Raw genomic sequence first — 27,364 nt, 5'->3', positions numbered from 1 at the left:
ACTTGTTAAAGATATCACTTCTAAGTTCAGTGTAGATCTGGGATTCAGAGAAGCATGACTGAAAGAGGATTTTAACAGTAAAAAACCAAAATGAACTCCTGCAGTTTGTTATGTTTAACAAAGTGTGTTTAATTATAAGATTCAAATACATAAAGTCAGTGAACTCAGAGAAATATGAACCACATTTGTACCATTCAGTCAAAGTGGGGAGAAAGGACCCTTAAACAGGAAATGCCTGCAGAACTTTCATGGTTTTTGTTTTGCAGATGCAAAGTAAGCCCAAGGTCGGAGGTAAGAAAGCAGAGCGCAGGGACGATATGGACCACGGCTAGCCAGTTACAGACTCTGGATGTCTCCATTAAAAACGATACTGTGAAGGCCTCAGGCAGGGCGAGCGCGGAATCAAGCAAGCGATTGTAGGAAATAATTCGAATGGGTCCACTCTGAGGAGGATTCAAGGATGTGTTTGTACAGAAGGTTGTTGCGGTTTGGAAGACTTTTTCTCCATCACCTTGTGGTAGCTCTGTGTTCTGATTCTCTCTCTCTAAACACACACACACACACACACTTTTTTCCCATGTGTTCAGTCTTCTGGTGCTTTGTACATGAGGACATCAATAGAAGTCAATGCCAGCGCTTTGCTCTTGAATCTCCAGATCTCTGAGCTAAATAAAGCACTCTGCTTTCTGATATCCCCAGTCTCACTTATCTCACTACACCAACACTGAAACCAAAGCTTGGGAGATCAGGACATTCTCTTTAAAGGATTTTCGGTGATTGGTTTGCAGAATCTTTTCTAAGTGAAACGCAATCCTGCTACCTGCTTTTCACATTTCCTATGGGCATCCATAATCCAAGGATTTGTGATTTTCGTACTTAATTCCATTTCTTCATCAACTACATATGTATGGGCATGTGGGAATAGAAGGTAAGAGATACAAAAAGTTAATCACTGCCCTTATATAAATTTCTTTTACCATTCTGCATTTCTTACCCCAGAGATAAGTTTCTTGAAAACCTAAAACTGACCAGCTCCTTGAATAATCACACGTCTCATTTGCATTCATGATAGTGGCTTTTAAAATTTTGATCCCAGATAGATGCCCTAAAAATAATCTGACAATAACATGTTTTCTAAAGTTCAGGTATCAGTGTGGCGAACATGCTGTAGCTGTAAATTTACACAGTATCTGCTTTAATTAGTGATTGCAATTGGAGAAGAAACAGTGGAATCAGAACCAGAAACATGGTTGAGCACCTAACATTATGTTTAATTATGTTAAACATATACACCCTTGCCTCAGTTCAGTTAATTGTTTGATTTCCCAAATTGAATGTTAATGAGTTTAAAATGTGTGTATTGGAAGCTATGGATACACACATTGATAAAGATACAATTATTTCTTTTGGCAGTCTCCAAAAATCCGAGCTCCAAAATGAAAATGCCAGTCTATTTTTTTTTCAAATCTCTATGAATTAGCATTTTAATTTTCTTCAAAAATATGCACTCCATCTGGTACAGAGTTTTCAAATAAGGTATTTCCTTCCATATTAAAGATGGAGCAAACTACACAAATTATAACTACTGCATTTTTTTTCCTTATTGCAGAATCCATTCAAGTTTTTATATCGGGACCAGTAATATCACCAAAAATTTTACTAGTGTAGGTTCACAAGTTATATATCTTGTAATACTGATGATTAACTAGTTTTATATGTAGATCAGTGTATTTGCTAACCATACCAAGACAATATTGTTTTTACTTTGAATTACTAGGTAGCAAATTTATGCTTTTCACACATTTTTTCTACACAGAAATACGTTGTGCACTTTACTATTTTACAAAGATCTTTTTTTTCTATCATCATTATGACTTTCTATAATTTTTGAAAATGTTTCTTGGTTGAAATTGCAAATGAATTTAATGTGTGATATAGAATTTACCACCTCTCAATTTTTAAATGTAATTTATCCTTTTCTTCTAAACGAAACTGTCAGGCATATACATTAGCCTGCGCTGTGGAGAGATAACTACAAAATGACTATGGAGTTGAATTTATGAGCTGTCAAAATTGGTAAAATAACAAGGCAAGAGCATGAATATGACTTCAGAGGAAGGAGATCGTTTGCCCTAATTGACAGTAAAAGCAAATGCTTCTCAAATGTGTAAAGGAAGGCAGATTTATCAAAGAGGCAATGAGAGACACAGACTTGGACCTTCTGACTTATCTTAGAGATTAGGAAGATCTGATGCAACTCCAAAAATCTGATGCCAACAGGTAATTATCCTCCATAGGTTGTTCTTCCTCCTGCAAATGGTAAGTCATATTCAGTTTCAACATTTTGCTTTCAAACCAGCCACGTATCCCAGCTGGAGATCGCCTGCCTCTGAAGCACAGGTGATTCAGGTAAACCAGTGCTCTTTTCCCAGGTTAGAGCATGCTGTCTTGTTAGCACACCTGTTGCAGGGAAGCTTACCTTTATGTCACACACATGACAACAGCCACGTGTGTTTGCCTATGCCTCTTCTCCCCTACAGTGAAACATGCCACTTTTCACAATCTACTTTGACTTAAACATAAATCGAAAGATATTTATTGGTTGCCTTTAGCTACAAGCAGACGCTATGCATTAATTTGGTTTTAAATTTAGAGCAATAGCAGCATGAAGAAACATATATTCTAGAGTCTTGGTAAGATGATGGATTCCAATATCTGGGAAGAGTTCCAGACACATTTCCAGGAAGTTAGTTTCTCAATGTTGCTGATAAGTACTGTTTCACCCAGGATTAACACCATGAGCTAGCTACTGTCAGTTTGTCATTTTAGGAAAATAAACTGTTTCAATAGAGAAATAGTCATTCAAATAAGTAACCAATAATTTTAAAGCTAGTAAAATTGTTCTTTTGTACAAAGAATTTCTCATCACTTAGACCACTTTCACCTAGGAATCAAAAAAGCTCTTTACAGGTGTTAGGAATCTTGTAGATATTAGCTAACAAATCAAGAATCAGCAAATGAAGTCCATCTGGATCTTCTAGGTGAGGCTTAAGTGTAGAAGACCTCTTTGAGTATTCTCTTTAGGAATGAGAAGTCAAGTTTAACCGCATTCAGTTCAGTGAGAGCTCTACCGTTACAGACAAAGCACAGATGGGAAGACTTGTGGATACGACCCCATTTATCACCTTCACTACCCTTGCCCTGATGCCGCAGAAGCACTACGAGTATGGCTCCATTCCACACGCTGTTGACAAAGAAGGAGCGGCCATGCAGGCTAAGAGGGCGCATGCGTGGAGGTTAGCCCCACCCAGGCCTCTCTGACAAGCGAGACTTCCACAAGGATGACTGGAAGAGGAACTCACCACTGCTTATCTGAGCCTCCCTGCATCCTGCACTTACTGGAAATCCGCGTCAAGTCACATCAACCCCAATAAATGACGACTTTCCACGAAAGAAACAACAACGGAGCAAGAATCATGGATTTCTTATCTTGTTTTTGTGATCATGGATCAACCACTTAACCGAAGTGGATTAGTTACTCAGTGTGCTTAGAGGTGCAGCTGGCCCTACAACGGCCCCAATCTCTTCATTGGTGGAGTCATTTATTCTCCTTATTGATGAACTATATATGCTTCATATTGTCCCAAGGGATTTCTTTCCTAGGAACCTCAAGCCCTAAGCAAGATGTATCAAACACATACACATATTGCTTAGACTGAGTGTAACCCAGGTTGCTATTATCAAAATTCCCTAGAGGAAATAATATGTCTGCCCACTCCACACATCTGCATTCAAGAAAAGTGTAAGATGATAGCTTTGAGCTCTGTTAGAAGTGCTCTGTTCACACCCAAAGGGATTGATTATTTTTAAAATTTTGTTCACTAGGCTAACGTGCAGTACCAATACCTGAGGCATTAACAAAAATTGTGATTTGATCGTTTCTCGAAAACTTCTTCTTTGAACATTGGTATTCTGCTGATTTCTACATCATATGAACAATGTTGGTGTTAATGATTCCTCATGTATAATCTCTAAACTGTCATTGAGGCAGCAAGAATGCCAATAGTGGATTTGGGTTTGAATTGGAATGAACAAACAGTAGAAGTTTTACTTTATTTCACTATAATTGTGGAGAAAGGTGAGACAATGTGCATTTTCAGAGGAAATTCTTAACGTTGCTTACAATCAAGTCTCTGCTTTAAATGCGTAAGTAACCTCACCTGTGTGCTAGAAACAAATTTCTTAATTTATGTTCTCTAGCACACTTGCTCTAATTAAATGTTTCTAAGAAAATGTTAAATTCTACATATGAATCAAATTGATACCATAAAATTGGAGGCAACATTTTTCACACTGTGATTTAGTATCCCAAATCCTTATCCTGTCACTTATCAAACAAGTAGCCTTCAGGTTGCGAGAAGCCTCAAGGTGAGAAGGCTCAAAGTTGAGTACACTGGGGCCCTTTGTGAGTGAAAGAATCATATTCCAGAAGAGCTACCGGCAATGACTCTTACAGTACAATACTAAACAGAGATACCATTTTTTTCATTAGAATATAAATATGTGAAAAACTTGACATTCACACAGATACATTTAACATTATAAGATGTATCATTACAATGAAAGTATGAAATAATGCTTGACTCCTATGCTCCAGAACCAACCTGTGCAAGAGAAAGCCAAGATGGTGAGAGGGCAACCAAAGTCATCTTGTAGATTTGCCACTGAATCGGTCTTGTTGCACACAACTTTGGGGTGGAGTGTGATGTTGAGGTAGAAGTACAAATGCTGATTATTAAACCAGGATGATTGGCATGCCTACCACCTCAAACATTTGTTCTTTCTTTGTTATAGAAGCATTCCAAATTCACCCTTTTGCTATTTGTAAGTGTACTATAAATTATTGTGCACATAATTACATACCAGACTAGAGAACACAAGTTATTTCTGCGATTTTTTTCCCCCTAAATTTTGATCTAATCTTTCCTAAACTTCCTCTTCCTCTCACGTTTGAAGGCTCTGGTTACCGACTTTTATTCTGAACTTTACTGAGGTCAACACTTGCAGCTTCCATACATGAAAGAGAATATAAAGTGTCATATTCCATTTTTAGGACTTGTTTTCTTCATGTCACCTCTGATCCCTGACCTAACCAGGGATTTTGAAATCCAGTCACACACATTTTACCTTATTTCCATGGTCTTTATGAATACCCAGTTACTCTCAACAAAGTCTCTTGAAAAAAAGGACTTCATACCTAAGTTGATGACATAAATATCTGAATTTTAAAGAATACTAGTTACTTTACTACAAATTGCTTAACTTTTTTTTAAATGAAAGACTAAGTTCAAATGTGTTTATCTTAAGGCAAGCAATTCTGAAATCCATGCCCAATGTTTTTCATAGCTTTTGGAGACCCTCTTATAACATAACCTAGAAATATATAGTTACAAAACTTAGAAGTTTACAAATTAGAATCATGTAAAATAGGTTTATTATCCAATATCATGTTAATATCTTCCTCTACTTGCAAAAGCAATTTTGTCCTTTTAGTGTATCTTCTTATGCTGCATATAATAAAATATTACCAACACTCACATGTTCTTTCAAGTCTTTCAAAACATTAAGGGAATTATGCCATACTTGCTTATGTGTGAAACCACCTGATTATATTTGAAAAAGAAGTAGTCCAATTAAATATTCAAGTACAGAAATGCTGGTTTTTTTTTTTTCACATAGCATCTGAGACTAGAAATTTTTCAGAAAATTCCAGGGAAGTTTCATCTCACACCTACTGTCAACCACATTGGCAAAGATTCCTAAGTTTCTGAAAAGAGTTGTTTTTCAAAAACATAAGTGCAATTTTTGCAGTAAAATATTCTTAGTACAATTCAGAGAGGCCATTATTAACTAAACTGACCGTGTTGACAAAGTGACCAGCAAGACAGAGAAAAGACCACGAGATATTGTGAAATATAAGCAGGGAAAGTTGAACATGGCTATGTGTATTTTGAGGGTGGATTTTAACTAACAGGAAATATTGGCAAGCCAGAATCTAGTGGCTGTGTTTCAGGGAAAATGGATGTACCATCTGTAAGACTGAACTGAAATGACAAGACTTTGAGGCAGAGAGAGTAAATGTTCAATCTACTTGGCAGTTAAAGCAGGTCATGGATTCATTTATTTAGCTCCAGTTTCACATAAACAATACACTGGCAGAAGCAATGAACCAGTACTAAATTCAACAGGAAGTTCCATTTGAGGTTATTTTGTATGCTCAAACTTCAAACAGTCATCATTCCTCAACTCTGTCTCTTTGTGATGCTTGCTTCTGGCAATGCTTCCCCTGCATCCTGATACCTTAGATAGTGGAATAGATTTAAATAACATTATATGTTCTAGTTACAGAATATCTAAACCATCACCATCCCAAAATTTAACAAGTTCTATTGCTGTAGTAGAAGTCCATGTGTGTCAAGATCAAAATACGAAGAATGCTGCTCACATTGCTAAGACAAATTAGTTGATGTAAATCTAGCCACAGTAGGAATGTATTTTCCTAGCATTTCATGCTCATGTGCACATAGCTGTTTCAAGTAGCCCCTCGATGCTCTAAGCAACTAATCACTCCCTGATCGAGGCATGCAGGTTTCCTCCCTCTCTTGATCTCTTAGCAAACTTGTGCTTTGCATTGGTTAGTGTAACAAAATACTGGGTTCCACTTCTGCTTGATTTGTTGTATCTATTTTATGAAATTCCATGCTGTTTTAAAGAGCAAAGGCATACTTTCTTTTTCAGTTTGATGAAAACATGTGAACTGCTTTTTGCCTTAATTCTCTTTATGAAAATCAAAGTTCAAATACAATGGAGCATTATTAAGGCTCACATTTCTTTTCCAGTGTAATCCAATCTAAAGAAATGAACTCACCTGAATTCAAATTAAATTGCCTTTTTACTAACAGAATATTTCACGTTTAATTGGCTGTAAGAGACCAAGATCTTTTGTAGAATGAGAAAGGCCTTATTTAGACTATTAAAAGGCAAAAGCCTAAAAGCATATCATGTTTTGGCTTCTCTGACTTTGACCATTCATTTTAAGTTTGAAGCGCTTTCTCCTATAAATATCTAATTGTGTTGTTTGGCTTTATTTCATTGTGAAATATTGCCAATAATAACCAATAATAAGTTGCCTTATGTTCTCAATCTACTGGGTTCTGTTTTGCTAATTTAAGTAGAATTTTTACTGCAATAATTTATCATCAATTTATATATACATGCCCAATCACAATGCTTTTCATTATGTAATGCCTTAAATTTAATATTTTGCTTAATATTTTACATGCTGTCTCCATATTATACACACCTATATAATAGTTTGAATACATACACTTAAATACTATGACATCAATAACATAAATTATTAATAATTTCACTATGTTTCTATTTATGAGAAAAGTTTAGGTAGACAACTACTACTTATTATCTAGGAAATGACAGTGTGTCAAATATACATAATGTCACTGACTCTGTACTAGCTGGGTTATACTCATCATTTGGCCCTGTTAACATTGTATGGTGTATCCTAAACTGACAGGGACCACAAGGCTGGGTTTGTTGGCTGCATTACCCAGATCTCTGCCAACCATAAGGACTGAAAGACTCATTTCCCAGACACTGGGAATGCCACTGCAGAGTGACCACAGCTGTCATCTTTCCCTGAATTTGTCTTTGGCTGAAGAGGCTATGTGCTCAAGATCATACACCCATGTGGAGAGCAGTCCACACGTAACGCCTGGTCAATGTGAAGATATCTAACTCCATAAAACTCCACGAACTTCACAAACATGACTGTTCTTCAATAATTTCTTCTTTAGAAATTGCTGTTGAGGGCCAGCCACAGAGGCCTAGTGTCTAAATACTCACCTTGTATGCGCCGGGATCCCACATGGGCACTGGTTCATGTTCCAGCTGCTCTGTTTCTATCCAGCGCCTTGCTGGTGGCCTGGCAAAGCAGTTGAGTATGGCCTGAATCCTTGGGATCCTGCACTCACATGAGAGACATGGAAGAAGCTCTTGTCTCTTGGTTTCAGAATAGATCAGCTCCAGCCATTGCCACCACCATTAGGAAATGAACCAGCAGAGAGAAGATCTTTCTCTCTTTCTCTCCGTAAATTTGGATTTCCATGAAAAAATAAAATACATCTTCTAAAGAAAAATAATGAAAAAGAAAGAAATTACTGATGAGTATGATGCAAAAGCCCTTTGAGATCATCATGCTCGCTTCCTTTCCCTCAGGGATGATTCATACACTTTCAAAAAGTACATTGAAGTTATTTCAATTTCTCTATCTTTATGCAACGTAAAAAAATCTTTTGAAGAGCAATATACACAAAAAGTTGCCCAGCATTGTGTTGCATTTAGATAAAATTTTAATTTAAGTATTCATTAGTGTTGCATTTGCTGATCCTAAGACTGTCCACTGATATCATCACCCGTTATCTGTTTATAATCCAGACAGTGAAATTCAGGCAAGTTGAACTAATCTAATACTTAAGAACTCAGGATTTGTATCCTATAATGATTTATTTATGAACCATCTGGTTGTATATAATAATGAGGTCAAATGTGCTTTATCATCTTGAAAAGAAAACACTATGCTTAGTGATATAAGTCAGTCCCCAACAGACAAATATCACATGTTTTCCCTGATTTGTGATAACTAATTTACAGAGCACAAAAAAATAATGTATTTGAAACACATTTACACCTTGAGACCTCACTGTTTATTAGCCTGGTCTATACTCCTGAAGAACTAGTTTTTCGACATTCTACTTGTTGAATTCTATCTTTGGTGGAGGGTTAAGCTCATGATCATAAGGTAAGTTGGAAATAGGTCAGTTAAAAATTAAAAGAAAAAAAGGAGGAGAAAGGGTTAGAGAGTAAGTCAGAAGGAAGGATAATTACTGACATGTAATACTTGACATGCGTCCCCTATATATGCATTTTTAATTTTTTTTAATGAAAAAGCAATCCTAATGCATAGGTTTTGTTATTGTTTTGAAATTGCTTTCTCTTTTGCATTTTTAATTATTATTATTATTTTTCATGATAGCTTTTTAGGTATAAGGATTTCTGCCTCTCCTCCCCCTTCCTTCTTCCCATTCTCCCCACATCACTTTCCTCATACTATTATAACAGTAAAGAATTGTAGAAAACATAGTAAACATATATAACAGAATGCTGTATTTTGTATGTAAAATAAAATATTACCCTCCACATTTTATAGAAATACATGCATGCATACATATACTTATTGTAAACCTTCACCATAGTGAGAAAATACAAAAACATATTAGCTTGTGAATGTTTAGTCTGACTTTCTCTTCTAAAGCATTGGCAATGATGGAATAACCCAAGGAGTTCTGCTGTCTGTTTCTCTTATAAATCAATTTTTACTTCCCTGTCCATTACATGTCTTCAGTGGGCATGGCAAACGCACATGCAAAACTGCATACACCTAGGAGTACATGTAAAAGGTTGAGGGTGAAATTAAGGAAAAACGAACTGTGTTCCAATTTGTTGAAGGTATGGAACCTGCATATGAGAGAACTTTGTTAAAGATTGTTGGAGGATCATTTCTTCCAGCACTTAAGGAAATTTCTTCCTAAGCAAGCAAATAACCAAACATAGAGTTCAGTGGTTGCACATGAGAAACATTGCAAATTTTATGTAATTTGCTCCTGGAAGTTACTGAATAGGCAAGCAACAGGAGTAAGCCCTGGGGAGGAAGAGAATCTAACTTTTAGAGTTTGCACACTCCACTACGTAAATATCCAGTTTTCGGAAAAAGCGAGCAATTTGCTCTACGTCGGGCGGAGGGACTCATAGCATTCTTGTAGCTTATACATGAGGAGGATTTTATTAAGGAAAGCGAATGTAAACATTTTAGATGCTATAAGTCATAGGATCTCTCACAATTACTCAGTTCCACTATGATAACATCCAAGCAATCTTTGTAAAGAATGAGTGCAGATTCTTCTAATGAACCAGTAAAGTTATTAACTGTAGTTGGTGATCAACATTATGGCACCGGCTCAGTCTCTCCTAAAAGAAGAATGTGGTTTCTCTCAGTCTGTGAAGCGCACATCCAACTGCACCTCGACGCCCTAGAGTGGCAGTGGCAGGTAAGACGGTCGTGTTTTTGATGATTTTTTGAGTATGCGTATTAAAGCTTATTGAAGCTCATTTCCGTGAGTTAGTTACTGTGGATGCTTCTGAAAATATTCAAGGAAGTTATAAATAAAACGTAAATATCTGAAGTCCTGGTTATTTTCAGTTACCATTAAATTGTGTGAAACATTCTGCTGTTTGTTTACTATGTTTTTTTCTTAAATTTACATAAATTCCCAAATTCTAAGGGATTTTTTAAAATGCTGCTAATACTATTAATTTGCTGGTTCACCTTCCACAAATCAGAATTGTAGATTTTTTTAAAAAGGAACACTGAATCTTCCTAAATTATGAGCATATCAAAGATATAGGCTTATGTGATTTATTTTGACAAATTCCTTGAGTTGATGAAATTGCCCCTTTACTGCAGCAGGCTAATTGAAAGGTGAATTAAATTAAAACTTACATAATTGAAGAACCTTTCTGATTTGACTCTTAAAGCTGTGACTTCAGCGGACAATTTTGCTGAACTTAGGATTTCCCTAAATCAAGTAAATTGACATCATTTACCAGAAATCCAGATTTTTCTTCAGAATGATTTGGAGATTAATCAATGCTCTGTACTTATCTGAAAAGTAAACAGACAGAGTCTAAAAGGAATCACGGAAATAGGTCTGAATTCCACTCTCCATTACAGAGTGAGTAACTGACATGTTGCCTCTCAGAATGTATACATATATAATAAAAATCCATATAGGAATTTACATTTTAATTCCGCTTTCCACAACCTTTTAAGGTCCCCTAATTTGTAGTTCTACTGTAATATAAAGCAAACAGCTTAAGAATATCATGGCAGATGCTCTATTAATAACCTTATTTAGCATTCCCTGATTTTGCCAAGAAGTCATTTCAAACATTCCAATGACAATGTGGATATGAATAAAAGTAACACTTGTATTCCCTTCTGAACCTTTGTCGTTTACTTCTCAAACACTGTTCTTCCAGAGCTGACCCTGCATGCTACAGAGGCAAGAAGAATCCCGTTACAGGGAAGGAAACGGACTGCACAAATAAGACCAATAAATGATCTTCAAGCATAGTAGCAGAACAGTTTTAATGTATGGAACAAAATAGGGAAAAATGCAGATATATCTGTCATGAGAGATATGTACTGGTAAATTCCATGTGGAACTATTCAGCAGCCTGAACTTTGAAAAGGAAATTCACCTTCCAGAAGAAGTACGATGTAACATACATAGAAAACACACACACATATATCCCTGCAAGATGAGGATTTAGCTACTGAGCTATTGTTCCAGACTCAAAGGCAGTAAAATTGAACAGTTCTGTTCCTAATTGTCTCAACACGAATTCTGGTTCTGCCATTTAACGAGTTCAAACCGTAGGTGGATGACTTAACTTTGTGTTTCATTTTCATTAAATGTCAATGAGGTTAAGATTCTCCTAAGAGATGTGGAAATAGTACATGAGCTATATGTTTATTTGCTTGTTTAGAACAGCATTTAGTTCCTAATAATGGTTATGTAATAGTTCATTTTATTAATATTTTTAAAAATTGGAATACATTTTATAACTCATTATTGTTTACTTACTTAATAAGACAAATGTGGGAATTTAGAAGGAAAATTACCATTCACATATTTTCATTACATATGAATTTGAAATAAGATTGGGTTTCCGTCATTCAGTTATGTGTGAGCTGAATTTTAATTTACACATGTAATAAGCATTATTAAACCCTCAATTTGGTTTAGAGGTATCCCTAGAAGCTGAAGAAACAGAGATGCATAAGACACACTTCCTAGCTTTATCACATTCATAGCAGTCCAGGGAGAAGAGAAGAAATGGAACAGTTACTGATAATGCAGTAAGTACTAACACAAACATGGCACAGACAACACGGATTAGCCTCACATGAAATGGTGAAACAAAGGATATGCATTTATTTTTGTTAAAACCTAAAAAAAGAAAATTGTAAGTATTCATATCTGTACTTTCATTTGTGTGGTAAGGTCAGTATGTAGTCCATGTGATAAAAAAAAAAAATTATTGTCAAGACCCAGCTTTACAATGAAGAATTGGCTTTGATAATTGACATTTACAGATACCACAAAGACTGCTTTGCCTATTTATTTCAATGTGATCCACATTCAGTGTCATTTACAAAATTTCCAAAAGCTGTGAAAATTATATGTTTTAGTTTGAGTTACAGCCCTGAGTGCTGTTTAGACAGAATGGAGGTAGACAAAAGAATGGAAGCTAAAAAATGAATGAAGTTGATAATTAAAGTCATTAAAAATGTAAGACTCTCAGAGATAATTTAGTACAAATCTTTGGGATAGAGATGAAGGTACAGGGGTCCCCTGTGGGCTTAGATCAATGTCACTCAGCTAGTTGGTTACAGAGCAGCAGCTATAACCCAGGTGTCCAAACAGCAGTACTCATTAATTTATCCTAAAGAAAATGACAGCTCTGCAGCATTCCAGATGCAAAAGCTTTTTCCTCATTCTCTAATGCATTGCGCAGTTCAAGGTCAGTAATTAAAGGAAAGACTTCCCACCACTGTGTTCATTCCTAAATAAAATGACATGGAATGGTAAAAGCCCAGGGGGTGAAGAGTTGACTGTATAATATTTGCAAGAATAACAAGCATAGATTTTAAATGAAGCTAGTGCAATTGAAGAGTCATAAGATTTTAAAGAAAGACAGAGGTGTCTAGATACAGAACCATCTCAAATGCTGGAAACACCTTCAGAGACGCTGCAGTGCCTCATCTTCAAATAAATTCACGGACTGATAGTGAAAATGTTGAAAATATAGAACTATTAAATTACACAAATATGTAGTACTAGTATCTACAAAGTAGCAAAATTTCTTCTGCTTTCTATATGGATAAAATGCCAACTTCGCATTAATTTTTATGCAAGTAAATATATCGTTAAAGGTCATATTCAAAGAGTCACTCCTTTTAAAAAATTGTAAGAACGGTTACACTACAATTATACTCAAATGGAGAGAATAGAGTTTTTAAAGTGATCAGCATTTTCCTATTTGTGACTTGCATAGCTCATTTTCTTTGATCATTTTCCTGGTTATTACCAATTGACTTCATAATTTTGCTTTTGTTTTGTTTGTTTCCAAACTGAGCTATTGCTATTATAAGCTGAGGCTATTTCTCTGAGTCTGGAATGCTAAGACCATGTTTAGTCTCTTTATTCAAAACCATTCTCTTGAACATTACTTCATGCTGGGAGCAGTCGTCCTGAATAGTACTAATTAGTAATTTTCATTGTATTAATAGATGTCAATTGATGGGTGGTTCACACGTGATTGGAAGTGTCTCTATGTAATACATTGCAATATATTTGTAGACCTATAGTGTCAGTTTCACAGTTTCACCTTAGAGCTAAGTTCATTTAAAATGCATTGATAACCAAGAAAATAAATTAACGATCAAGGCAGCCTAAGGAGTATCTCAGGAATCTAAGGTAACATTAAAGCATATCTATTACATAAATAGAAAATTTAATAGCGTGATGAAAAAGACCAACGCACACATTTTTCAATGATGGTCAACAACAACTTATGATACCACTCTTGGAAATCATATCACAAACTAGGAATAGAAAATAGGTACCCATTTCAGGCACTGATTCCAGTCCCTGCTGCTCGGTTTCTCATTCAGCACCCTGCTTCTGGCCTGGGGAAGCAGCAGAGGAGAACCCAAGTCCTGACACTCCTGTACCAGAAGAAAGCTTCTGGTCCCTGGCTTTGTATCTGCCCACTGCTGGCTGCTGCGGAGTGAGCCAGCTGGGGGAAGATCTTTCTCTCCTTCTCTCTTTGTTCCTCGGCCTTTCCAATAAAAATAAATAAGTCTTTTTTTTAAAGCCTTTAAAAATTAGTCTTTAAAAAATTACAGATTTATTGAGTTCTGAATCTGGCTTATGACTGTCATGGCCACATCAAATGATTTCAAGGTCCTTTTTAAGCCCAATGCCTGGAGATTCCTCCTCCATGAAGCTAAGACAGCATTGATATGCTTATGTATGGGCGCTATTGTAACAGAGCTGCTAATTGGAAAATATTATATATCCAGAAAGTCTCCTAACTTAGATTTTTAAGTTAAATGCTAGTGAATCAGCAGTCGGAAGATCTTTCTCTGTCTCCTTTTCTCTGTAAGTCTGCCTTTCCAATAAAAACAAACAAACCTTAAAAAGAAGAAGAAAGAAAGAAAATGAAGAAGATACAGGCCAGGAACGTGAGTGTCCAGGGTTCTCGGAGACAGCAGTGTGCATACTTGGCCTGTGCGTCGCCAGGCGTGGGAGTGTGGCAGTGCGGAAGTGAAGAGACCCTTAGAAAGCGAGTCTTCCTATGAAATCATTAAGCCACTAATGGGGATGATTTCCTCACAAGGGATTCTGGTTTCTTGGAGTCAGTTCACAAGACAGGGTTCTCAGTAAGTACTCTGACCCTGAGTTTCTGTATTCCCATATTATCTTTCCCCGCTCTGCATTTGCTCCTGCCACTGGTCTGTGGTCTACCATGAGGCCATTACCAATGTTACGTGCAACTGGGGCTCCTGACCTTGAATCCTCAGACTATGAGCTGGGGAGACTTTTTCACAAACCATGGAAACCAAATGATGATGATGGCAATGCTTCTCTCTCTATCTTCCTGGCCAGGTAACTAGCTATTTAGCTATCTGTCATCTATATACCACTACAAATGATAAAAGAAACAATCTGTGCTTGTGTTTAAGTTAGGAAGGTTCACCAAAATATTTTTCTAGTGTTCAACTTTTTGTAACTATCCCTGGCTAAATATATTCATCATTTATTAAGTTGGAGATTTTTTTTTTTATAACGTAGCTAGTAGAACACTGATGCTACGGAGATCTGTTAAAGTTACAATGTTTCCATATAAATAAATGAATATGAATGGAAAGAATAAATGATGGATATCAGAATTGTTGCTTCATTCACTTGACAGATTTTTCCTAACAAAGTGCCGTTATTGTGGAGGTTGTTTTGTGCCAGATGAAGTACCAATGTCCTTACATAAACCAAAAGCTTGTATTGACCTGTTGAAGTGGGAAAGCTGGTAACCATGGCAACAGAGGACAAGGAAAATAGGTTTTTGCTGCAGTTATAAATAAGGTAGAAAAACCAATGCATTTTTCTTCCTCCATTCTGTAATAAAGACAACACAGAAAATAAAGTTGCTCTTATCTTTGACTATAGTTTTTCTGCTTACAAAATGTACATCATATCTCCCTATGAACTACAAGATGCAGAGGAAAAACAGCTATGGGTGGAAACTGCAAGAATAAAGAGGAAGGAAATTTAGGTTTTAGGTCATGCCACTATTTAAGAAATTCACGTTTTCTTAGGGGCATGCTGTGCATCATTGTCTTCAGTGTCACACATTTTAGTTGCAGCATGAAGGGGAGAAAAGATAACCAAGCCATTTACATTGCTATCCTCTCTATGCGCTACAGCAACACGGAAACCAAGTTTGTAAGTACAACCATTTTCCTTACGTTCTACAATCTGTGATTCATGATTCATAATATATAAGGATTCCTAATAGAAAGCAGGCAGGCTTGTTTCTGCTGGTTCTTTTAAATCAGAATTCTCATAGTATGTTTAAAATGTCTGAACCCCTCTCATCCAACACTGGGTGGCACTGCCACTTCATAAGGTAGGTTTGTAAACGTTTCCACATTTGCTTCAAATGTGCGCCAAGCTCCTGGTCCACCATTCCACCCTGTAATTCTTCAACTATAGTGACATAACTTTACCACACTATGCATTAATAAGTCTTGCAGCCAATAGTCATATTGCTGTAGCCATCGAAGATAGAGAAATGGTTACAAGCCCTAAAGTCCACAAAACTGGGTTCAAAGGATGAAAAAGTAAAGGAAAATCACTGTTGCAGAAAAGTTAGATAATTGAGGTTTTAGGATAATTGCAGTGTAACGGAGCATTCTTAGATGAAGAAAGTGCATTATCTATGTGCTGAAAAGTAGCCAGTGACCATTTTTAGAGACTCAGCCTTGAAATCCTCACCGTGCACACGCAGGGATCTCATAAGGGCGCCGATTCATGTCCTAGCTGCTCCACTTCTCATCCAACTCCGTGTTTGTGCCCTGGGAAAGCAGTTGAGGATGATTCAAAGGCTTGAGACCTTGCACCTGTGTGGAAGACCCAGCGGCAGCTCCTGGCTTCTGATTTTGGATGGATTCAGCTGCAGCCATAACGGCCTCTCGCGGAGTGAACCAGAAGACAGAAGGTTTTGCTCTCTGTCTCCTTGTCTCTGTAAGTCTGCTTTCCAATAAAATACAATAGATCTTAAAAAAGAAAGAAAGAGGGCCCGGCGCGGTGGCGCAGTGGTTTATTATTATTATTATTATTATTATTGGAAAGGCAGATATACAGAGAGGAGAGACAGAGAGGAAGATCTTCCGTCCAATGATTCACTCCCCAAGTGAGCACAACGGGCCGATACTATGCCGATCCGAAGCCAGGAGCCTCTTCTGGGTCTCCCACGTGGGTGCAGGGTCCCAAAGCTTTGGGCCGTCCTCGACTGCTTTCCCAGGCAACAGGCAGGGAGCTGGAAGGGAAGCAGGGCTGCCGGGATTAGAACCGGCGCCCATATGGGATCCCGGGCGTGCGAGGCGAGGACCTTTAACCACTTGCGCCACCGCGCCGGGCCCTGTAAGGTGATTTTCAACCAGAAAAGGAAATGTTTCCAAGTTACAACTAGTGCTCCCAAAAGGGGCATATCTGAAAAATGTGTGGTAGTGAGGCACTGTCACAAGCGGATTTTCTCCCTTTATTTCCTGTGGCATATTTAGAATTTGTTGAGTTCAGTTCTGTTTCCCCTGCTAGAATTTGGGATGTCAAAGCAATGGAGTTTTTTTAATTTGTTTTCACTTTTCTTTTTTTGTTTCCTTTGTCCAATCATACCCCCTCTTGTCTGTTTGTTTTGGCAAGGAAGATGTCATAATGGGAATATCTAAGTTACAAGAGTCATCTGCCACTAATGACCTCCTGTTAGTAGCAATATTATTACTCCGCTCGTGGTTGTAGCTGAGCAGGAATTATTACCAAAGTCTTTCACGGAATTCCTTTTGAGTTCTAAGTTTAGGCAACTGTGTTTCCATGATTAAAAAAAAAAAAAACGCTGGAACACATCAAGAGTGATTCCACAGGCAATTGTGGTTATTTTTTAAACCACTTTCTGTAGTTCTATTACTTGGTGCTTGCTTTAAAAAAAAAAAAAAAAAAACTTCATGAAATTATATTGCATTTTTCAATCAACTGCTTCCTGTTGCTTTCAGCTGGTCAAAATCTGTATGCCTACGTACCATATGCCAAGACTACTCCTCCAGTTCTAACACATTAAAATCTCCCTCTTTTCCTTCCACTTCCTATAAAAAATCCCTTCTTTTGTAATCTGTTTATGGTGGAAATAAGGAACAGAATGGACTCAGTGACTGCTTCCCACTTTACAATTTCTTGTCACATTTTCACCAATACTCTCTTTGATCTTTCTCCTTTTTATTTCTCCAATATGTGCATCTAGGAATCGCCAAAGTTTTAAGATTTCTGTGAACTTAGAGATCCACCAGTGATACATTTCTTGATCTAGGGTTAATTAACACCCCAAAAGGAAAGACAGTAATATGCATGGGGCACTTATCAGTCAACGTGCAGTTGGCAAGAACCTCACAAAAAGTTCTGAGTAGAAGGAACAAAAGGAATTGCTATCTAAAAACTAAGGGTAAAAAATAAAATACTACTGTATTCATCATGGAAATAAAAACTATAGGAAACAGCAGCAACTCCTACTTCTTCAACAACAACAACAACAACAAAAAAGGAGAGCTGGTATGAGTAGAAATTCATGTCTGGCAAAAGAGACAGATCTGATTTCCAGGACTGGAAAGCAGTATGAGGCTTGTGGAGAAAATTGTCTGCTGGATTCAACTGCTGCATGACAGTGTCAACAAGCTGTGATGGTCACAGGACTGCTAGACTGAAAGTCGCACACGGCCATCAGGAAACAGACAGGAAGTCAGTCTGAATCCATACTCTACAGCCATGAAGCCGAATGACGAAGGATGGGACTGAAGCTGAGCAACAATGCTTTCATAACTGGTGCCAAATACCATCATGCTCCACTGACCCACACAGAGGCCTATAAACATAGATGGCTTTCAGAATGCGTACCATGATTTCCCTATGTGTGTCTACCTTACATAAAATTCAATTTAAAGGTTAGGCAAGATAGGAAATGAACAGAAATTAACTTAATAACATAAATGTATAATTATAAGAACATACTGGTATAAAAGCTCCAGGAATCTTTTCTCTCTCTGGTGCACATATAGTGTTGAGTTTTGTTGACAAAGCCTAGTGTCTTTGTTACATTCCCATGATCAGGAAAGCATATTCAAGTAAATCCCAGAACATCCCATCCCTTAGAATACATTAGGCATTCAGAGGAGGCAGCCAGAAATTGAAATGAGAACAAAACAAGCCTTACTCACAATCCAATTGATTTCCAGGTTCAAAAAATCTATAAAGCACTCAGAGCAAAATCATTATGTTTATTATAACAAAAGATATAACTTGCCTTTTTTATAGTCAAACTTTACTTTTGGGTTAAAATGCACAAATATATTGAATTTATAAATGATTTAGTAGAGCTTGATACCTTATAATGGATTTAAAATTATTTAGTTCCAGAAGTAATCTGGTTTTTGCTACCTGGTTATTTGGGTAAAATTTCCTACAGAATGCTCATGCTGGAAATGCTTGAGACTCAAAGGTAAGTCAAAGGCATAAAAGAGAAATCTAAGAATGGGTCAAATTTAGAGTATCAACGCTGGAGCCCAGCTGTATCACATATTGTTTAACACGGTATAACAACCATGAACTCGTTGTTCAAATGGGTCCCATACACTGTTTAGTGAATTTATACTTGACATTCAAATAAGACCAATATAATTCCCTGAGGTGTTAAGCAGACCTTTCTAGAAATAGAGATGCTCAATAAGTTGAATATGCTGACATGTTTTGGACAGATCCCATTGTAGGCAGATGCTCAGAGTTCCGGGAATGAAATCACTATTAAGGAAAAATCTGGCTCGAGTTTAAAAGTCTATTTGGACACAGAAAATTGTTGTTTCATCCTAGCAGGTCTCTAGATTTAATGTGGAACTGCAGAAGAAAGAGAAAATTTCATCTGAAGGGATTAAATCAAAGTCCCGCTGCTTGACAGGTACTCCGTCCTTCAGGAGACTAGAAAAGAGTTTTGGAAGTCAGATGAGCCACCATTTCTGATGCCATCATTGTACTTGGTTCACAGATTAAGCTGAGGGGCAGACAGCATAAGCAGAACTGGAAGAGGCAATGATCAATGGCCACAGTATTAGGCACATGGAAAAATCATAGCCACGCCATGAGATATATTCTGAAAATTATCTGTAGCATCTCATTAACTAAATTTAGAAGTGAAAAGCAGCCCTGGTGCAATAGCCTACTGGCTAAATCCTTGTCTTGCTTGGGCCAGTATCCCATATTGGAGCCAGTTTATGTCCCAGCAGCTCTGCTTTCCATCCAACTCCCTGCATGTGACTTGGGAGAGCAGTTGAGGACGGTCCAAAGCCCTGGGACCTGCACCTGTGTTAGAGTCCTGGAAGAGTCTCCTGGTTCCTGGCTTCAGATCAGTTCAGCTCCGGCCATTGCAGCTGCTTGGGGAGTGAACCAGTGGAGGGAAGAACTCTGTCTCATCTTCTCTGTGTAAATCTGCTTTTCTAGTAAAAATTACAAATAAATATTTTTAAAAAGAAGTGAAATGCACCAGTGATCCACATTGGAACACTGGTTAATATTATATACTAAGTAAACTTCTCTGAGAACACACTACAACCTCACAGATCATTTCTACGTTAAGGCGTTTGTCTGAACCTCACATGTTCTTCACATTACATAAAGAGTGCACACGTTTGTCCACCATGGCAATGCTATATGCAATCGTGTACAAAGCCCTAGATGAGGGCATATGCTTTATCTTAGAATCATTGCCTGGCACCCAAGTTGGCACACATCAGAGATCCATACTGTTGGGTGATACGTTGAATTCCAATCTGTTTTCAAAATGGATTCAATTGACCCAAAAAGGGAAAAATTTCCACTCATTTCCAGTGACTCTTAGTCATTCTGAGACTATGGAATCAATTTACAAAATTTTGCATTTCAAAGTTGGGAAGAACATGAAATGTAGTATTTTGCTAATCTGTGAAGGCTGTGGGAGAAATAGAGATCTTCCATTTAGTGAACCACTTTTTTTTTTATTGGAAAGGCAGATATACAGTGAATCCGTCCAATGATTCACTCCCAAAGTGAGCGCAACGGCCGATGCTAAGCCGATCCGAAGCCAGGAGCCTCTTCTGGGTCTCCCACGTGGGTGCAGGGTCCCAAAGCTTTGGGCTGTCCTGGACTGCTTTCCCAGGCCACAGGCAGGGAGCTGGAAGGGAAGCAGGGCTGCCGGAATTAGAACCGGCGTCCATATGGGATCCCGGGCGTGCAAGGTGAGGACCTTAACCACTGCGCCATCGCGCCGGGCCCAATTACTGAACCACTTTTCAAATTCCTATAACATCTAGGTCTGGGCTGGGCCAAACATGCAATCAGTGCCCCATTCGTTTTCCTTTATGGGAGCCATGGCTCATGTCACTGGCCAATCTGCTTTATCAACCACATCACCAGGAACAAAGGTCAGAAGTAGAACAATAAGAATTCACACAATCACTCCAATATGGGATTTTGGCATTGCAGGAAATGGATTAATTTACTGCAATATACCACCCCTTAAATTTTTAAATAAGCTTACATTTTATTGAGAAAATACATGATATATAAATCAAATCGCTTGAACTCAATATTAAGTAAATTAACTTTTAAAAATATAGAATCTAACAGAAATATTCAGGGTCCTATAATACTGGATAAAACCTTTTTTAAAAAAAATAGCTTTTGGGCTTGAGGAACAGAAAAAAGGAATCTGAGTTAGGAAAGTACTTGTAAAATCTAGGGCAACAGATGTATTTGAAGCTGAGAGGGAGAAAATGTGGAATGTTGTGAAGGAAAAGTGGGTGAGATCCAACAGTCCGGTGTCCTTTATAAGGTCTAGGTTGAGACAGTTTTAAAATATTTTCCCAAATAGAATGGCTAGGAAGATAGATATAAAAGAGGCTTCAGTTCCACACAGCTCTAACAAGTCCTGTTAGGAGCCAAATGGTGCAAGTTGCTCTCCTAGCATAAACTCAGAAAAGATCAGGTCATTGAATTAGGAGTTACAATAAGGGTCCATGCTATCATTGAAGCCTGAGCAATAGAGTGCTTTGAGAAAACTAAAGGCTGAGAGGGCAATAGATTGCAGTGTATAAGAAAACGTGGGCTCACTTGAAATGAGACTGCTGGGCCATATGACCCTTAAAGGGCCACGTAAAGAGCAGTGGGAATACAGGCTGAATTTTGTGAGTTGATAGTGAATTTAGGAGAAGTGAGGTGTGTTAGTATAAAACACTTTGCTGGAAATACATTTTGGTGTATGTGGAGTGGAGTTCTATAGGAGCTGAAAAGACGCACATGTTACGTGCTCAGCACAAAGCTGCCTCGTCGTGGCACTGCTTCTATTCCAAACTGTGCCTGCACACGACGGCTTTTCACATACTGCTAAGGTTCTTCGCTGCTTCCATAACTCTCCTAATCATCTTATTTTACTCCCAAGTTTGCTTCAGAAAATATTCTCTTGCCTCCTATTTGCCTGAACTATCGCAAAGCCAAACCGCCGTCTCCTGTGCCCATCAGGTCTTCCATGTGATTGCAACCAATAGTGAATACTTCACAAGACTGGAACAACCGCCTATCTTAATAATGGAAATACTAAGAAAAAACTGCTCACAGTTTGAAGAACTTCCAAATCCTGTGTTGTCAAATTAACCTCTGCCTTTCCTGCTAAAACTTTATCATCAATTTATCCATCTATCTACTTGCCTACCTATCTATCAACCAACTTCAGGACCTCAGAGACACTCTATGAAAGAAAATAGCCTTGGTTCAACAATTAGAGCCGCCTCTCGTAAATTAAAACCTTTGCTGCAGATATTTTGAGATGAACATAGAGACACAGAGAAATACCGATAAGAGAGAAAAATCAGCTTTATTCAGGAAACCCTGACTTATTATCCATCCAGCAAAGGTGGAAAACAGAAGAGATGCTTCCTTGGTACATGTGTCACATTGGGAGCTGAAATAAGAAAGCACACATGCAAGATCAGAACGTTGGTGCTGCGGGGCACAGAAGTGGATGACATTGACCAACAATTTCTATCAGATCCATTTCATCATTTCTCGTTAGGAGTATCAACCAATCCTCTTACTCCATAGACAAGCCAAGTTGGTTCAGTACGAAGCAGGAAGCACTTCGACCTCCTGGCTGTGCCCTTGCCCTTCATCAGTAGCTCTCACAGCAGCTCATGTTTTAACATCCCATGTGTTTATATTTTACTCAATGCAATGGGAGCTTTTACGAGAAACGAGGCGCTGTATGTGCCTACTTGAGTGTTTTGTTTCCAAAGGGTTCTATACGCTGATTGTGAGTCTGATCTATCCACAGACTTAAACACTATGACCTTAATAATTGTAGTTTGACAACCAAAATGATATATTTCTTGGTCAGGAAAAAATTCTACCCTAGGACCGAATGGCTTTGTGTGAATGCCAGAGGTTAGTGATATCACTGGACTGCAGTTAGTTCCCAGGAACTATATTTGAAACAAGTCATCCACTATTCTCTATTTTTGTGAGTAACCCAATCATTCAACATATATATGCATGGGTTGTAAGATGACTTAAAATACTCCCTGAAGTAGATTGCATTGCCTAAGTGGCAAATATATACTTATATATATTTGGTTGCAATTTATTTTTTCTCTGTGATCATCATCTCTTGTTGGATAAATAGATTTATCTACTTGCACGAAGACTGCATAAACAGGAACTGCGTTTATAATTAGCATATCAATCAATTGGGCATATTAAAGAAAATGGGAAAGGAAATCATTTTCCTAATTATAATTTCCAGAGATAGTTGGTGGTCTATGAAGAACAAATGTTACAGATTTTTTTCAAAAGGTGCCTATGGATTTAAGATGTAAATTATTATACAACAGTCTAGAAGAAATCTGAATTAGAAATAATGGAGTTGGGAAAACTCTCTTTCACTTACACTTTCGCATAGATTGTTCTCTTCTGATCTCTCCCATTCTGTACATCTCAGTATCAGCTCATCAGTGTCAGAGACTGAACACAACATTGCCTCTGCCGGAGCCCCTCCAAGAAAGCTAGTGTCTGTGACATGTTCCGCAGCAGCCACCACTATACAAACACACTTCTCATTTAATGCTCGGTCATCTGACTATGAGGTCGATCCTTGTTTTGACAACACACTGGAAGAAAACATGGAAAATTCCTGGAGACATTCAAGTCACTTCACTTGAATACACAAATATCTGCTTTTTCACTTTCCCTTGGAAAGAATAGGCCATGCAACTCTCCTTAAGTGCCAGAAGACTAGGTGTGTATTTTCTCCCAATGCAAAAAAAGTGGAGATAATCATGTATTGGTGACAACCATACTCTACAAATCTTGTGATATTTCTAAGATTTGAACTCCCATTTATACATGCAATCAATGCATTCTTGCTGCCATACGATGAATTCTGAACTATGATTCTAGCAATTATTGCATTCATTTGCTTGTAATTGAATATCAAATTATCAGGGCACACACCCCAATTCACTTCACCTGGTGCCTTAAGGATCGGCATCCGTCCATCATCGTGTCCAGTATGCTACTTTGGCATGTATGCATCCCAAGAGCAAAGCTAGACTTCTGCTTCTTTTGGATCAGGTCAACTTGCAGCTCAGGATCTGAAAAAGGTGAACTTATTTCAAATCCTGGCATAAGTGATCATTAGATATGCCATCTTGGGAATATTATTCAACAGTTCACTACTAAGGACTCCTTCTTAGTAACATACAGATTATCATAATTTCTATCTCCATGGTGATTATGAAAATCAATTAAGAAAACATACACAAACATTAACTATATTAATAGAAATCTTTACCTTTTCAGCCTTAAGATGTTTTCTTCCCCTTTCCAAATCAATTGAAAAGCGGTTTATGTACCATGATTCTGGAATTTTTACATTGTTTTGATTTTTTGCCAAGCTCCTCTATGTCATACCAAAAAAATGTGGAAACCATTTTCTTTGGTTTCAATTACTCTCTCAACATACTTTTCTTCTTTATCTTCCTCTAAAGAAAAAAAAAATCCCTGCTTTTTTTGAGCCATTTGCTTTCAGAAATCCTATATCCCCTTACTAAACGTGATGTTTTCCAACCTTGAGGGCCCTAACCTTGTGACTAACAATATTTCCTGCTGATTGCAACGTTGATTTGCGTTGCTCTTCTCAACAATCTACCTCTGAACAGCAAATACTTCTACTTCCTTTCAATACCAGATTTTATTTCATATTTATACCTTAGAGGCACGCAAGCTCAAAAATGTCTTCGTTTGGAATATCCTGTTTCTCTACTGTCCACTGTGATTTTTCCAAATCTCTTACTTATCTGCATATCAACGCTGCTTTCACTTTACTTAATAACAGTCCATGGATCATATCATTTTAAATGGTCAGTAGCCTCATCTGAAGCTTCAGTTCAGATGCCAACTTTGTAGAAAAGACAAAGCAAATGAATTGGCATGTCCTGTTAGAATTTGGTGGAATGGCCAGCTCCAAGATCCCCATTGAGACCACCCTAAATAGTTAACATTTTCTTCATTTTTGACAAACAACTTTGTGTCTTAATACTCGACGCCATAATTATGTTTCCTAATAGAAATATAAAACATCTTTCCAGGCATTTAGTGGTAACATAATCTTCTTTATTTTGCTTTTTAAAGATTTGTTTATTTTTAGTGCAAAGCCAGATATATTGAGAAAAGGAGAGAAAAAGAGAAAGTTCTTCCTCCGATGATTCACTCCCCAAGTGATGGCAAAAGCCAGTGGTACGCCCATCCAAAGCCAGCATCCAGGAGTTCTTCTAGGTCTCCCACGCGGGTGCAGGGTCCCAAGGCTTTGGGCCGTCCAGGACTGCTTTCCCAGGCCACAAGCAGGATGCTGGATGGGAAGCAGGGCTGCCAGGATTAGAACTGGTGCCCATAAAGGATCCCACTGCATTCAAGGCGAGGACTTTAGGTGCTAGGGCACCATGTTGGAACCTATTTTATATTTAAAGCTTATTTACTTAGTTATATGTGAAAGTTTAGAGAGATGGAGAGAGAGAGAGAGAGAAACCTTTTATACGCAGGTTTACCCCCAGATGTCCACAACAGATAAAACCGGGCTAAACCTATTCCAGGAACCAGGACTCCATCCTGGTATCCCAGATGATGGCAAGGACTCAATTACTTGAGCCGTCATTTGTTCTCTCGTAGGATGCACAGTAACAGAAAAATACCCAGACACTTCACCATGGTGAGTTGATATCTCAAGTGGCAGTATAACCAAGGCACCACAACTGCCCCTCAACACAATTATTTTCAGTGACATTGACAGCATGCTTACTCACAGAATAAGAGGTACAGTCATTGTAGGTGAATTTATATAAAAATAATTTAGGCCATTATCTTCACAACTGTCATCTAAATAAAGATAAAGAATTTGTACACTTCTTGAAATACACTAGCATTTTAAATTGTGACTTACTTGTTATGTCAGTGAAATAAAAAGAAGAAAAATATGTGCAAGAAAATGCGTCTGCCAGGTAACAACCCATAAAATCTACCTGAACAACTGGATCTTAAATAATCAAGGAAAAGACGTCTTTCATGTGCACCAGCCCCAAGGCCATTATTTGAGAAATATATCAAGTCTTCCCTTGCACAGAATTTTAAAACAGATCTATTTGCAAGATGAGAGAATGGCTTTTGTCTGTGTAAGGACCAATTTCATCATCACAGATAAACCAAAAGGCAAAAAAGACCTGGAGTCAGGAAGGCCATTTCTTTGAATAAAGGTTTGTTCCATTTTTTTTTCTGATGCTTGAGAATGGTGGCAGATACATGAACGGAAAGTACCACAGGAGGAAAGCTGTGCTGTGGATCTATGCATTTGATTCAGTGGAGAAGGCACAGAGAGCCAAACACAATGACTCAGCCTTGGACAGGCCTGCTGGCAACAACGCACAGGTCATGAAAATGGGTGGGGGCGGGAGACACTGAGGATAGAAGAGAAACACCAACAGGCTGTCTTATCAGGGAAGCAGGGTCAAAGGGAATACAAAAAGTGGGAGGTTACAAAATTTGACAGACTTCTGTCATTCACTATAAGATAAAGCAGCTTCCTAAACTGTAGTAACATGGAGATTGATAGCAAAAATGACATGATTATTAAAATGGCTGAGTGATGGCAGAAGGGAAAGACAACATATGGCTGTTCTTCCCATAATGAACAACGGTAGAGTTTCCTAAGACCACTCGGCTTTTCATGACCTCCAACATCTGTGTTAGCCTTTCTCATGGCAATGGGACCCAGGGAGCTCAGTGAGCCCTGTTTTCTTTATTCTGTGATTCCAAGCTCTTTTGGTATTATTCAAACAGCAGCTAGCTATTGCTTCCAATTACTCAAACAGCAGCTATCCCACATGAAATTAATAGTAAATGTGTTTGCAAAGGGCAACTGCCTGTCTCGTGTCTAACTTTGTAAAATGGCTTCTACACGACATTTCTCCAGAACTGCAAGTAACTAAACAAGAATGGAGTCTGCAGAGAGATGTTAAAATCTGAAAAACAGAAGAAACTCTAGCTTTAACGTAACAACAAAGTATGGATTAATTTTTCACGTGCTTTACTGAATATTCCACTGAACAGTTGTTTTTTTGCACACAATGGATGCCTGAAACTGTGAGCCTGAGGTTTAGCCACCCAGATCCAGGTTCCTCTTGGTTGCCAAGGAAACCATGTCATAGACGTTCACATAAATAAACTGTAGACAGCGGGAGGGAACAGCATAAATATAGAAACAGTTTCAC

This window comes from Ochotona curzoniae, unplaced genomic scaffold (genome assembly GCF_017591425.1).
Source record: "Ochotona curzoniae isolate NIBS_2020 unplaced genomic scaffold, NIBS_Ocur_1.0 contig_2754, whole genome shotgun sequence".
NCBI classification, from domain to species: domain Eukaryota; kingdom Metazoa; phylum Chordata; class Mammalia; order Lagomorpha; family Ochotonidae; genus Ochotona; species Ochotona curzoniae.
Note: the sequence above shows the minus strand (reverse complement) of the source record.